The sequence below is a fragment of the Rhinichthys klamathensis genome, unplaced genomic scaffold (genome assembly GCF_029890125.1).
Source record: "Rhinichthys klamathensis goyatoka isolate OS25496 unplaced genomic scaffold, OSU_Roscu_1.1 h1tg000716l_1, whole genome shotgun sequence".
Classification (NCBI taxonomy): Eukaryota; Metazoa; Chordata; class Actinopteri; order Cypriniformes; family Leuciscidae; genus Rhinichthys; species Rhinichthys klamathensis.
This window is the reverse complement of record NW_026607131.1, coordinates 305,193-319,685: the sequence shown is the minus strand read 5'-3', so window position 1 is coordinate 319,685 and position 14,493 is coordinate 305,193. Positions and strand designations below refer to the sequence as shown.

General features: G+C 39.5%; 1 protein-coding gene across 1 annotated transcript in view; it reads left to right on the top strand.

The window, feature by feature from the left end:
* Positions 1–1,650: 1,650 nt before the first annotated feature.
* The window catches only part of tmem121aa (transmembrane protein 121Aa), a 38,383-nt gene continuing 25,540 nt past the window's right edge, over positions 1,651–14,493 (top strand). Inside the window, exon 1 of the mRNA XM_056242249.1 lies at positions 1,651–1,902. The gene's annotated coding sequence lies outside the window, so the exon portion shown is untranslated. The remainder of the gene's footprint in view (positions 1,903–14,493) is intronic.

Sequence of the window (14,493 nt, the reverse complement as noted above, 5' to 3'; positions counted from 1 at the left end):
TGGTGACGCGTCATTGCTTGTCACGTGACACAGCGCAACCACAACACAGCGCTGAATGAATGATGATCTGCTTTTATGTCATTTTTCCTTTTTTATTAAAAATATTCACAAATGAATTAGCTATAGCATGAAACACTGATATTCCGATTGTCAAATATGTGCAAGTGGATGGGTTTTGTTGTTTAAACATCTTTATAACGATCGCGTTAGTTGAGCTGTATGCACGATGGGCGGCGCCATTTTAGTTTTTTTACAGTTCAGAGAATCGGATCTGTTGGATTTACAACACGTCAATTCCTCCACTTCTCACGAAATACATGAAAGTAAGTGGCCGGTGAACTGGGAGAAGAATAGGGTCAAATGTAAAGCTACTTACACAATGTGTATCTGATATGAATAAAACGTGTCGTCTTATTATAATGGAAAGGATTATTATTGCCGCTTCCATAGACATCAGTGTTTTACAAACTCAAAATCATTGTTTTGCTAGTACTTATGTGTATTTAAATGTCTGAAACCTAAAATAAACATTATGTGGTTGAAAACACTCAATAGTTGTGATATATGACAGCACTGAGTGCGTCTGTCTCTGGCTCAGCACCAGCCAACGCGCGAAAGCACGTTTGACAGTTGATCACGTGATGCACTGACCGTTCTAATCACACCGGTGTGATCGTAAGCTCCAGGGACCAGCCAAGACTGAATGTACATAAAACAATGTTTGCACTCATCCATAAACATTATTAGATCCATCAGCTTGACAGCAAGTCCCATCATTCAGCTCATCACTGCGTCATAAACCTACGCCTTTGTTATTGTTGGAAACTGCGCCCTCTTATGGCGAAAAAATCTTACATATTGTGCCTTTAAGGAGTTTCATGAGTGTATATTGCCTCATATGATGAGTGTTCATGTAATGTTGTCAGTAGTTAAATATTAAGTTCTCTCATGAAACTCTAGATGGTGCAGGCTGATTGCAATCACATCATTCTTTATAGGGCACAGCTGATTGGTTCCTGCCATATCAGTAGCCAATTAGCTTGCTGCTCAACCTTCAAATACTTGGTCAGCATTTGCTGTGGCTGTTGCAGAGCGCTTGCAGAAACCCTCCATCTTCCCCAGCTCCACCTGTATCTGCTACGGGCAGTGCTCAAAGTGGGCCAGTACGCACCGATATCTGTATTTTAATCAGTAGCGTCTTGCGTACTTCTCACATGTTAGTTTAACTAGTGCCCCCCATCCTCATTTTAGTTATATAGAATACTTGTACAAAATGATATTTAGTATTCATAAGCATGCTGGTTCTATTAATTACAATTAACTCAGATATAAATGTTATATATGATCTGTTCAGTTTTTAAAAATAACAAATTCGAGGTTCCATTCTAAACTTCCATTTTATTAATTTTGAGTAGATATACTGTATGATTTTTAAAGTGCACACAATGTTGGTGGGGGTTTCATTTAGCTGTTGCATTGTCAAATAAAGGGTGGAGGCATTGGGCTGACGGTCTCCCAACATAAGCAAATTGCCAATAAATTATGTTCTCTGCTGGGAGGGTGAGGGAAGAGACTGAATCACTGATTCAAGAGAGGGAGAGGGAGCGAGAGAGAGAGAGAGAGAGAGAGAGAGAGAGAGAGAGAGAGAGAGAGAGAGAGAGAGAGAGAGAGAGAGAGAGAGAGAGAGAGAGTACCGTGGATCGGACTGAGGAGCACCGGCCCGCACGCGCGTGTCTATTTCCTCTCTCACACGCGTTTCACTAGTTTTGACAAGGGGTTGCATTCTTTTGGAGGCGACATCTCTTGTTTTCCATCAGCGCGCGCTTGATGCGGATTAAATCACTCTAGAAACATCAATCTCGTCTCAGAGTGGATCAGCACCTTGGACAGCGGATGCCAGAGGTACAGTCTGCTGAACGGTCTGTTCGGATGAGGGAGGGTTTCCTGTCAAAACCATGAATTACCCGTTGTGCAATGAGCTGTGGCGAGCACATAAGGCGCGTTGTGCTTCCTAAATTAATATCAACTTAATTGAACTGACTGCATGAAGGACAATTAGTTAATGGCTGGCTGAGTAGGCTACATGTGTGGATAAAAAAAGTATTGCGATTTATGCCGGTGCTTCTAATAGGTTCGAGTTTTAGAGCAGTTTCTGTGGCTAAAGTATCCGTTCATGAATTATTGAGACAGCTAGCACTTTTAGCTAACTAATGGGATTGTGAGAATGCAAAACTATCGGCTAAAGATTGTTAAATGAAAGAAGAAAGCAAAATTCGAGGCTTTGACGTTTGACAGATGATAGTCACTGTTGTCTAATAACGAAGAATGTCTATTTTTAATCTATTGTAGATTATTTGAGTAGTTTGGGGTGTGAATCTAGTTAATAGTCAAGTCACATTTATTTATAGCGCCTTAATAGGCTACAGATTGTTTCACAATCATTACAGATTGTAGGCTAATACACGATGTAAGCGTTAAAAAGTAACGAGTTAAACATGATGGTGGTTTTGATTCGTCTAGCTAAGTGACACGAATCTTTTGAATCCAATTCACCTGAGGATTTGTTCATTGACTCTTTTTGGAGGTTAAGTCATTATGCTAAGTGAGCATTAGGCTAGGCTACTGTGAAATGAGTGAATAATTGAATCGTTCACTCGAATCGTTTAACAACTCAGAATTGCCTTTTAGTAAGTTTTATTTTCCACGTCATTGCAATAATCAACAAATTTACACTGTAAAATGTGGTAACCTGCAATTGTTACGTTAAAGAGCTATCTTACCTGTAAATTTAGTTTTGTTGGTGTAACTTAATATATTTATGTAGATTCAGTAATGTTAAATACAAATACAAGCGATTAATTTAGATGTTACCTTACCACATGAAGCAAATTTTTAGGTTACCATTTTTTCAGTGTAGGCACTTCAGAAAGAGTATCGTATACCCACAAATGACAAAAAAAAAAAAAATCGTCCTTTTATACCTGCTGGGCATGATTTTAATCAATCTATAACAAAGTCTATAAAATTAAGTAGCCTACTGTTATGCCATTTTTAATAAGTTCATCAGTCATTTTTAGACTAACAGCACCTTCATCCTTCTTGTAACTAAACTGATTCATGTCGAACATTCCTCGTTCAGTAGATCCTTGTTCACTAATGCGATGCCTCGTTCATTACGTTCGTTCACCACTATAAATGCCGTTTCGAGTCAGTTTTTGGAAGAAGAGAAAAACAGTCACGAGAACGATTCGTTAAAAGATTCATTCATAAACGTTTCATGAGGTAACCCATGCACTGGCTCGAAATATTCTCGACTCTCCACACTTCATATATTTCTCTAAGTCTTTCAAACAATGGTCTTGGGGTTTGCTTCTGTTTTTATTGCCTGAATATCATTCTAGCACCTCGAAGGGTTTAAAGGGGAAAAGACTCCTCCACCGTTTCCACTTACAATGCTGGCTCGAAGCCCGCGGGCATTTTCACGCGCTCTGCAGTGTGTTCTGTGGGAAGCCGAGAGGCGCCTCACGTGACACATAAACAACCTGAGGGATCCTCAAACCCTTTCACCTCCTGACCATGCATGCACTTTTATCGGCAGCCTTGCTTACAACAAGGTGGCTTTTTCAAAGTCAGTTTATTGCACATATCTTAGTTATAACTTAGGCTTTGCTACAAAACGCTATTGAACCTATAGCATACTGGCCAGGAAACACACAGGTAGCATAGGCTACAATCAAACCGTTGTTTTGGCCACCAAATTTTTGTAAATGTTTTGAACTACACATTGAAATGAACATACATCACAAAAGCATTAAAGCTGCGGTCGGCAAGTCTGGCAGATTGAGTGGACTTAGGCAAAATTTTGAATGTTTACAACTCTCATGGCCCTCCCCCACTGAATACCCTCCCACCGAGTTCATGCTCGTCAGTGCGTGTGCACCAGGTTATCTGTGAGCGCCCGTCTCATCAGCATCCATCAACACCATGGAGTATTTGGAGGTATGCTGTCCTGGCTAATCTACTGATAGATTGCAATTGCTAAGGTCATTTATACTCTAAATGAGCTTACTTGATTTGTTAGTGTTCCGCCATCACTCTTCGTTACTGCGCGTGTGCATGTGATTGTAACGTGCGTGAGGGGTGGCGTGTGCCCGATCTGTGATTGACAGTCAGATCTTACACCCCCCTGCGCTGATTGGACCCGATGATCCGGGAGCTGTGGATTTTTGCAAAACAAATAACACGCTAAAGCCAGGTGGAGTTAGAAGCTCGGGTTTGTTTCTAACACCACTTTATTTATGTTGTTCTGTCGGATTATAGTGTCGATTTCACTGAATATGATCAAAAAAATGTTGCCGACGGCAGCTTTAACATTTGTGTAATTGGAATTTTGATTCAAAACCTAGTTACTGGAATACTGTGACTACTCCCCCAACTGCTCCCATAATTCCCTTATGAATTTTGAGGTCTCCTTTTCCTTCTCACCTGGTTGGTTGATGTTTGTTGATTATACATAATTTCCTTCTGACCAGTTTCATTATTCAGTGTTGAAATCTTTGAGTAAGAAATATGTCATCTGAGTAACATTTTGAGTGCTTGAGTATCTGTGCCTGTCACACCGGACAGTTTATGTAGTCAGTAAGCCCAAACAAATTATTAAGCTGCTTGAGTGATTTAGAGACATTTATGTGGGAAAGAAATAACTTTGATAAAAAAGTCAAAACCAAAACAGTTACATTATTTCTAGCACAGTTAATGTAAAATTGCATTCACAACACATTTTATGTCTGTAATATTTTGGAGATTTAGCTGGAAATTCAACAAGAAAAAACAGTATTGTGGGATGGGATTTTTTTTTTTCTCCACCAGAAATTGATTGGATTTTGAAAATTGGCCATTATAGGCCACCGGAACAGAGCCAGGTGATTGAACGAGCAAGGCTGGAAAGTTATTACATTTTGAAAAAAGATTAAAAGGTAAACATCATTTTTCTTTGAAATAATGTGCAAATATGACTTGCTCACAATTAGACCAGAAAAGACAGTGCACAGGGTCAGTTTCATGATGACTTACCTCTCCCATTGATCTGATTATGGCACACAATATTGCCAATGGTTTGCTTCAGACAAATCAGTACTTTATCTCACTTCCTGTGCTTAAAAACTGAATTGGGTTTTCAGAGTGTCACACCCCCCTCAACTATCCTGTCTGTCCATTATCAGGACATAAGTATGACCGGTACATTCTCACCCCGGCTACGTAAGTTCCACCTGCAGGTTTCCAATCTTCCTCTGGGTTTCATAAGTGTGACATGACCGCCTCCATTTGCAGGCAGACAGGCATAGCTGCCTCCCTGCCAGTCCAAACCCCCCACTGGCTAATTACTGACACAATGTCAGCATGGACAGCTGGCAAGGCCATTTTGTGAAGTGAAGCATTTGACTGGGGTTAGCTGGATGGAGTCCTTTCCACTGAGTTTTGCATCAGTAGGAGGCCTGGATGCCCACATCAAACACTGCAGCAGTGCCCATGAGACAGCATGCTGAATGCACATACACAGCCCTTCAGCACTGTGGAATGATGGTTAAGATGGACTGGTTGTGCTCATTAGAGATAGTTGGATTACTCTAGAGTTTGTGTGTTGTAATATGCTGGAAGGACTTTTAAGGGGTAGCTGTCATTCTAGATTGTTCATATCTGATCACATATGTCTCCAGTGCACCGTTAACTATATCAGAATCAGAACTGAGTTCATCTGCCATGTAAACAACTTCTTAGAAGGAAGGCGACTTGGTGAGTTGCTCCCTAGGTAACAGTAAACCTACATAATTCCAATGAACAGTTTATGCAGTGCTGAAGTACAGGCGAGGAATGTTTAATATTCTGCAGTTATGTTCAGAATTTATTGGTGAAGTGCATACCGTTTAAGTTAGATAAGCACATATTTGCGTGATTTCAAAGACAAGGCTTAAGCCTAGTCTCAGACTTAAATGCATGTTTGAGGTGTTTTAACTGAAAGTAACTTGCACTGACATATCTTAAAATATATCATTGCCCTTGTTCGTCTCAAGATGCACACTAGTAATGTTTTTTTGCTAAGGCACGTTTAAAATGTAACCAAGGTCTAATCCTGGCTTAATCTAAGCCCTGTCTGTGAAACTGGGCAATACAGTCTAAATAACATACATTGGCAAATGCGATAAATTTATATATCATCATCAAAGTATATTTGTTACTTTGTGATGTGAGGGATGTTGCAATACCTCAATTAAATCAAACACTGTTAAAGGGGTGGTATAATGCCCCTTTTTACAAGATGTAAAATAAGTCTCTGATGTCCCCAGAGTGCGTATGTGAAGTTTTAGCTCAAAATACCCCACAGGTATTTTTTATAGCATGTTAAAATTCTCCCTTTTTGAGGGTGAGCAAAAACGCGTTTTGTGTGTGTCCCTTTACATGCAAATGAGCTGCTGCTCCCGGCACAGAGGGCGGAGCTACAACTGCTCATGTGTTAGCAGCTCTCATTACCTCACCAGACATGCACTAAAATGTCAGAAACTGTCCTGTCTTTTATGTTTAAACCAAAGTCGGACCCAAGAATAAGTGACAACATGTAGAATGCAACAGGACATTTCTGAATGGTTAGTTGATGAATGTATGTAGCTGAGGTGGAGTTTACTATATTCAAGTCATTGAAATCGCTAGTGTGGGAACTGTTGTAAGATGCCTACAGAGTGACATGCTATTGCATTTGTGTTACGTACTGTATTGCAATAAATGTGAAAAGACGTATGCGTCAACTTGAGCAGACTCTCAAATGGGCTCTAGCCTACTACAACAACTCTTCCTCTTCTCATGGACTCAGTGTTGCCAGATTGGGACGGTGATATCCAGCCCAAAAGCTCACCAAAACCCGCCCACTCCAAGAAAATGTCATTCAAGGTTGATAAGCACCATTTTTATCTCCTTAAAACAAAATAACTATGATAAAATAAAAAAATCAATCGATTTCCCAGGAAAACTGATCAAAACAGGGCAATAATTAAGGAGAATTAGCAAATATGACTAAAATGTCCAGGTGGACACTTTTGCAGATGTCTGGTTAGGCCAGTATGCACATGACCATGGACAGGAGTCGTCCCATATTCGATTTCAATTCAAGTCATTCAACTGTGCTCTCCTCTCAGAGTTATATTCACCATCAAGTCATCTCCCATCCACATTTTTAGAGTTGCTCACTATCTCACTCTTTACTGTAGATAAAACTTACTGTATATTTATGCCACTTTGGCATTAGCGATCACTTGAATACAGCTAGTTATAGTGCTAAATCGTGTCTGCCTGCTGATCGCTGATTGGTTAAAAGTGCGTGCTCGTCGGCGACATCAACACCAACGCCAAGTGACTGCATGGGCGTGTGTGTTTAGTAATGTCATGATGTCTGATTTTGTGGACTACATGCACACTTTAGTTTTGTTTTTTAACCAATTAGACTTTAAAGTGTAGATGTTTGAAAACCACTGACCCCAAACCAGCCCAACTTTTGCCCACCCTCCCAAACCATTTTTTACCCGCACAACAAAATTCACCCTCTTTGTTGCATGTTCCCGGGGCCGGGGTATATGTAAATTTTAGGGTTCGGTGATGTCACGAACTCGTGAAAAAGCTTTGTAGTCCCTATCAGTCATTTGTTGTAGTCCTTAAAAAGCGATTTCTGTAGAAGAAAATATCTCCCTTTGCTTTGAACTTTGACCGTTGTAACTTTGCAGATGTTCTTTATGCTCAAAGAGCAACATTACACACTAACTAAAGTTAAATCATAATCTACCACCCCTTTAACACATGATTTTGTGGATTTAGTATACATAAAGTGCTAGTAATATAGGGATAAGATAGTAATATAGTTCACCCAAAAATTCGAAGTTTACTCACCCTCAAGTTGTTCTTCTTGTAAACTTCTCAAGTTGTAAACTTCTAAACATTTTTAACAATTAAAATATTTCTTATGAAACTTGAGAGGTTTCTGTCCATCAATTGAAAGTCCAGGTAACCCAAACTTAAAGGGATAGTTCACTAAAAAATGAAAATTCTGTCATCATTTAATCACCCTTTTGTTGTCCCAAACCTTTTGTTGAGTTTCTTTCTTTTTTTGAACACAAAAGATGATATTATGAAGAATGTTGGTTATCATTACCCCGTCATTGTAATAACTATAAGTGCATAGTATGTACATGGGGAACAGGACAGTAAAATAAATAAAGTGCTACCGAAATAACTTTTAGATAAAAGACAAAATGTGTGAGAGTTTGAAAAGTATGTTTCTGCTTTCTATGGGTCTGCCTATGCGAGTCTACTTTCTAAAAGTCCTCAGGGCCAAAAGTGCCCATAGTTGGGGGGGAAAATGTCTATATGTAAAGTGGTTTGGGCTGAATTAACTGCAGAAATGTAGTACTTAGGGTTAGGGGTTTAGAAAAATCCCCAAACAAAATGTCTAAGAATATCAATGCTGTGCTGCTTTACAAGCACCGTAATCAATAGCATTAGTCTGAACCCAAAAAAATCTACTGTGCCCAATTTTAGCAGAGTAATTCATTGTCCCAACTGAACATTAGTTCCCATGACAACCTATTAGTTCTCTGGCATCATGACAATGGTACAGTAGCCAACATACTTCCACATGACAAATGTTCCAAAGCAAATGGAGTTCTTTTCAGTGTGTGAGATGTCATTTTAGAGCTGAAAAGCTCATAACGACTCGGCTTGCATCTGCCTTTGTGTGTCGTGTGCTGTGTGAAGGAACGTATTCTGCTGTGACGGATATATTAGTCAGGTTTGGTCCTCTTCCCTGATGCTGGATGACAGTTCATAACACATTCTACCTTAGAAATATCTGACAATGAAATCAACTTGGGAATCCACGTGGCTTGAAAGACTCTTTCCAGACTGACTTTTTTCTACTATAAAAATTCACCATGACACCATGTCTTGCCTTACTGAGCACTATGGGTCTGCCTTTAAGAGTCACCTAAAATATAGCTATTATAGTTTTACACTTGAATGGTGTGTGACTGTGTGGTGTTTCTGTTGATGTACCTGGACAGGAGAGTGCAGCCCTTCTATAACAGCAGCATAAAGGCAGAGACCGGGGAGCCTCAGAGCAGCAACCGCTTAAGAGCGCGTGGGGCCTGAATTGAATCACCTTTCAGAGAGGGAGAGGGAAAGATAAAGTGAGTCAGAGAGAGACAGAGATAGGCTGCAAAGATAACATCTATGTGCCACAATGTGTGATTGCACTGGTTACTGCCTCTTTTGTAGCAGATTTGGAGCTCTAAGTCGTTCCATTTGTTGTCTCTCAGTGTAGCAAGCATGAAAATGGTGAGACTTGTGTGGTCAAGAGCCTGTTTCTAAGCTTACTGAGAAGCATTTAATTCTTTGCAAATTTGCAAATTATGATTCTAATAAGCCTATATTTATATACTCGGGGACCAAAATAATAAACATAGGGGGAGAACAAATGCAATACTGTAAAATGTTATGTAAAAAATATCAAATGTAAAACCACTGAAAAAACATCAATTCAACTCATCATCAATGACAGTAGCATTGGCAGTGGCTCGATTGCACACCATATCCCGATCTAACAGTTGGAGATTCCGCTTGTTCTCCTCAGACACCCAGAACTTGTCAGGTTGCTGAAGGATGGGTGTGTGTCTGTTCATGCCAATGATGTCGATGCCTGTTGTTGAGTATGTATGTCGCATGCGCTCCCCTTCTTTCAGGGACATCTCGATGTAGGAATCTAGTACAAGATGGATGAACTCCGGCTCTTGGCAGAGGGATGATGTTGAGCTGATGATGGCACTGATGACAGCACCTAAAGTAGGGAATTGTGCTAGAGGCATCTGTCACATCTTCGACATGAAGTCTACAACATGAGTGGCATAAGTAGACTCAGGACTCCATTGGGTGAGATCAAGTCGAGGCTCAATCTCACTGACAAGTTTTGCCTTGTTGACATGAGCTGGTCACCATCAAACAGGGGAGATGCTGAAAGCACATCATGATCATCACATCACATCACATCACAAAGTATCTGCCGGATACTCATGCCCCGCTCCTTAGCAATAGACCAACGCTACTTTTGCGTCATCGAAGGGTAACGCCCCTTTTTGGGGGAAAACAAACGGATTCCCCTGAGAACAGAACTCGCTCTAGATCTGCTAAGTTTCTTGATAGCAAAAATGGCACAAACATACACACTCTCTTTGCCGGCCGAGGACCGTGAGCGGTATTTAAAACGAATGGATACGGGGTTACAGAGGTGTCCCTTTGAAATGGTCGAAAACTGGATTAATGACGCCACGCAGTGGCCAAAAATGGACTATACAGACATCTAACGTTACCACTATCTCGTGGAATCACCAAGTAAGTAGCCTATTTTTTTTCTCATTAACACTCACAGTAAGACAAACTAGACGATGTTGAGGCCATGTCACTTGGATCATATTTAACTTGATTTAAGCTAATGACATAGTTTTGTTGTCGACTAGCTATACTATACTGTTGAAATAGTGGCAGGCTAGGACTAAAGTGGACTTGGCTGGTTTCTGCTTGTGTCTAGAAAGTGCTAGGACTTTGAAAGTTGTAAAAAGGTTTACAGTGTACGGCAAAATATGTATAGGACCAATGTATGTATGTACGGGGCTATCAAATTGGATGTTGTGACATTACGCTATCCTATCTAGCCTAGAAGGCTTGATCTACTGCCGTTCGTGTTGTTACATGTAGCCCAGAGCAGTGGTCGTCGAAAAGTCATATAGGCCTAAAGCACTTTCTAGACACAAGCAGAAACCAGCAAAGTCCACTTTAGTCCTAGCCTGCCACTATTTCAACAGTAAAATCAGTTAACAGCCAAGGTAGCGTGCCTAGTGAGAGCTAATCACGTAACGTTAGCTGCTAGCAGCTTCGTCTTTCTAACTAGTATAGCTAGTCGACAACAAAACTATGTCAATAGCTTAAATCAAGTTAAAAATGATCCAAGTGACATGGCCTCATCGTCTAGTTTGTCTTACTGTGAGTGTTAATGACAAAAAAAAATTGGCTACTTACTTGGTGATTCCACGAGATAGTGGTAGATGTCTGAATAGTCCATATTTGGCCACTGCGTGGGGTCATTAATCCAGTTTTCGACCATTTCAAAGGGACACCTTTGTAACCCCGTATCCAGTAGCTTCTATAAGTTTGTGCCATTTTTGCTATCAAGAAACTTTGCAGATCTAGAGCGAGTTCTCAGGGGAATCCGTTTGTTTTCCCCCAAAAGGGGGAGTTACCCTTCGATGACGCAAAAGTAGCGTTGGTCTATGTCCATACTCCTATGTGCCTCGGCCATGTCTTTGGATGAGACTAACTTCTGCTCCTTCATACTGATTGTCGGTGTCTTCTGTGGTTGTTCGTTGAACTGAGGTAGTTTTCTCTTTGATACAGTTGTGCTCATTTTCTTGGTCTTCTCAACTAACCTCTCCTGCCTGTACGAGCAGGGTCCTGTTGATCAATTGGAGTGATGCTCAATAGTGAGATGAAAACTTTAGGAACCTTGGAAATCTTTTGATACTCCTGGTAAAATATAAGAAAAGTTAAACCTTGTCCTCTTATTTTCTGTGAACTATGTCTAGTGTTGTACAAATTCACAGTATAAGGGCAGACTGTAAATTTGAGTTAGTTCGCATGTACATGTCTTTTGAGATTCTTCAGAATAGGAAAACGACCTTGACCATGCCCTTTCAAGGTCAAAATCACCCAATATGGTCAAATCAATGGCAGAAATGAATTCCACATACCATAATTAGTCAAAATATAGGTATTACGTGTGTATAAACATTCAGAAACAAAGAAGTTGGATTTTCATCATCATCCGATTGGCGGACATTTTTGATTTGGCCGTTAAGTAATTCGTGGCACTATGGTGGACGAGCACCTCTGTGATTTTTCATGTCTAGGGACCCACTAACTGAGTTCAAGTGAGAAATTCCCCCAACACCAAATTGCGAACGGGTCTTCAGGTCAGGTCCAGGATTAAATTGTCTGCTAATCTGAATATGGAGGAATATAGTGGTTATGTTCCTGTATTCAGGTACAAATGATAATGCTTAAAAGGACAGTTGACCCAATGATAAATTATAATTATTTACTAACCCTTTTGAGTTTTACTTTCTTTTTTCTGTGGACCACAATCAGAGAGTATAAAAGATATTCCATGCATTAAAAATAAATGGTGACCACAGCAGTCAAGCAATTTCATTCTGTTTCTCACACAAAACTATCATATTGTTTCAGAAGAAATTTTTTGGAGCTTGACAGACCCTGGTCCTCTTACATTTCCATTGGAAAAGAGCAGCATGAACATTTTTCTAAACATCTCCTTTTGTGTTCTATATACTGAAAAAAGAAAGTCATACAATTATAGATTGACTTGAGGTTGAGAAAATGATGAAACAATATTATATTTTTAGCTGAACTATCCCCTTTAAATATTTGCCTAGATTCATCAGGCTTCTGATAATTAATCTGTGTTGCAGTGTAATTCCATACACATAACTTCCCCCAATGTGGTTTGATAAAATATGATGCACCTAAAGCATTAATTCTGTATCCTTAGCCACCTGCTTAGGTAAATATCATGAACATAATTAAAACACTTTTTATTAGACCCTTTGGCAAGAAATGTAAATGTGACCCATAATGCAGTAGAAACCTAAGTTTTGAGCTTGAAGTAAAGTAAATGACAGAATGATTTTGGATTTTTAAGGTGCACTATGAAACTTTTGGCCCTCTAGCGGTTAAAAAAACAAAACTGCATGCATTTTGCGGAAGAACATTGTTTTGGTTGTGTTTCGGCTCTGCATGACTGTGCGGATGAATATGGTTATACTGATCATAAAATATTCACTAGCACTACTAGGATTAAGAGATATAACCAGTTTAGATTAAAAGAATCTTTAGCTGATGAGCTGAAGACGTTACTGTAGCTTTACCCATTAACAGACATGGTACTTCCTTGAAAATAAATTCCAGCACAGCGCTACAACAACCATAATGAAATGACCCTTCACAATAGACAATGTTCTTCAATAAACTCTGTGAGAGAGCTACATATTAATTTATCTGTTCAATAAAATACCTTACTCACCTTTTGAGTAATAAAAACGCAGTCTACGCATTGCTTTTACAACATTTCAAATCCCTCAGTTCTCGCCATCTCTGAAAAGCTCAGCCAATGTTGATTCTAATCTTATTACGAGCTCTGTCGCGTTCTCTTTTTTGTCTTTTTTTTTTCAAACGTGTGATTCCCCGGAGGTTCAAGATTTAGCGTGCTATTTGTCAACCTTTCTCGCTCGTTGTGACAACTATGGCACTCCCATATGCGTCAAAGTAGCCGTAGCAATTTTTCTCTATTTACGGATATAACGAGACACTCACAGACGAGTGAGGTATACATAATTTTGCGCAAAAAGCATCCTGCTCAGTCTAAAATATAAGCACTTATAATGTGCATACCATAGTGAATTAGGGTAAGACAAAAACATGTTTGGAAGAAGGATTATTTAAATGTAGTTAATTTTGAACAAAAAAAAATAACATTTAATAGTGGTCCTAAAAGGTCACATATATTTTCCTCAGAAACTGTGGGCTGTATCGGTTTCTAGTCTTTCAGCTTTACGCAATCCTAGTCCCCCGTCTCTCTTTAACGTGTCAAAGCTGTTGTGCTGCAAACACCTTGGGTTGCTCAAAGCTCCAGCTCTTATGTGAACAGAGTAGAGGAGGCACAAGAGTGGAAGAGAAGAGATACTCTCTTCTCCTTCTTAGTACAGCACTGGGGACAGTTGTGTCACGCTGAGATAAAGAATCTCGCGGACGTGAAAAGACTCCCAATGCCCGGCTTGCCAAAGTTCTGCAGTTTAAAGCCTCCCTGTCATCTCTAACCAGAAAGACATAAATAGTAAGCGCTAGAGCTTTCTGGGTCTCGCCACATGCCTTTGCCTGATTCTGTGGCTGAGATTCCCATGGGAATGACTGAGACAGTAGAACAATGCAGCTGAGAAATTAAAAGATAAATCCTGCCAGTGAGACAGGGTCTGCATTCTAATATCTAATATCTATTCTAATATCTCAGAATGAAATTGTAAGGAAGATTCTCCACTGAATGTGATTTTAGAGCTTGATTCACTATTCTGGACAATTAAAAGAATAGTTTATGGTCAAATTAAAAGTCCTGTCGTCATATACTCATCTTGATGTTGTTTTATGCATGACTTTCTTTCTTTTGTGGAACACATTTTATTACAGAATTTTACAAATTGTATTATTTATTTCAAAATGAAAATCATATGACAATCAAATGACAATCATATATATATATATATATATATATATATATATAAATTAATTTGTAATATCACATTTTTGTGCATGAAACTATATACACTCTAAAAAATG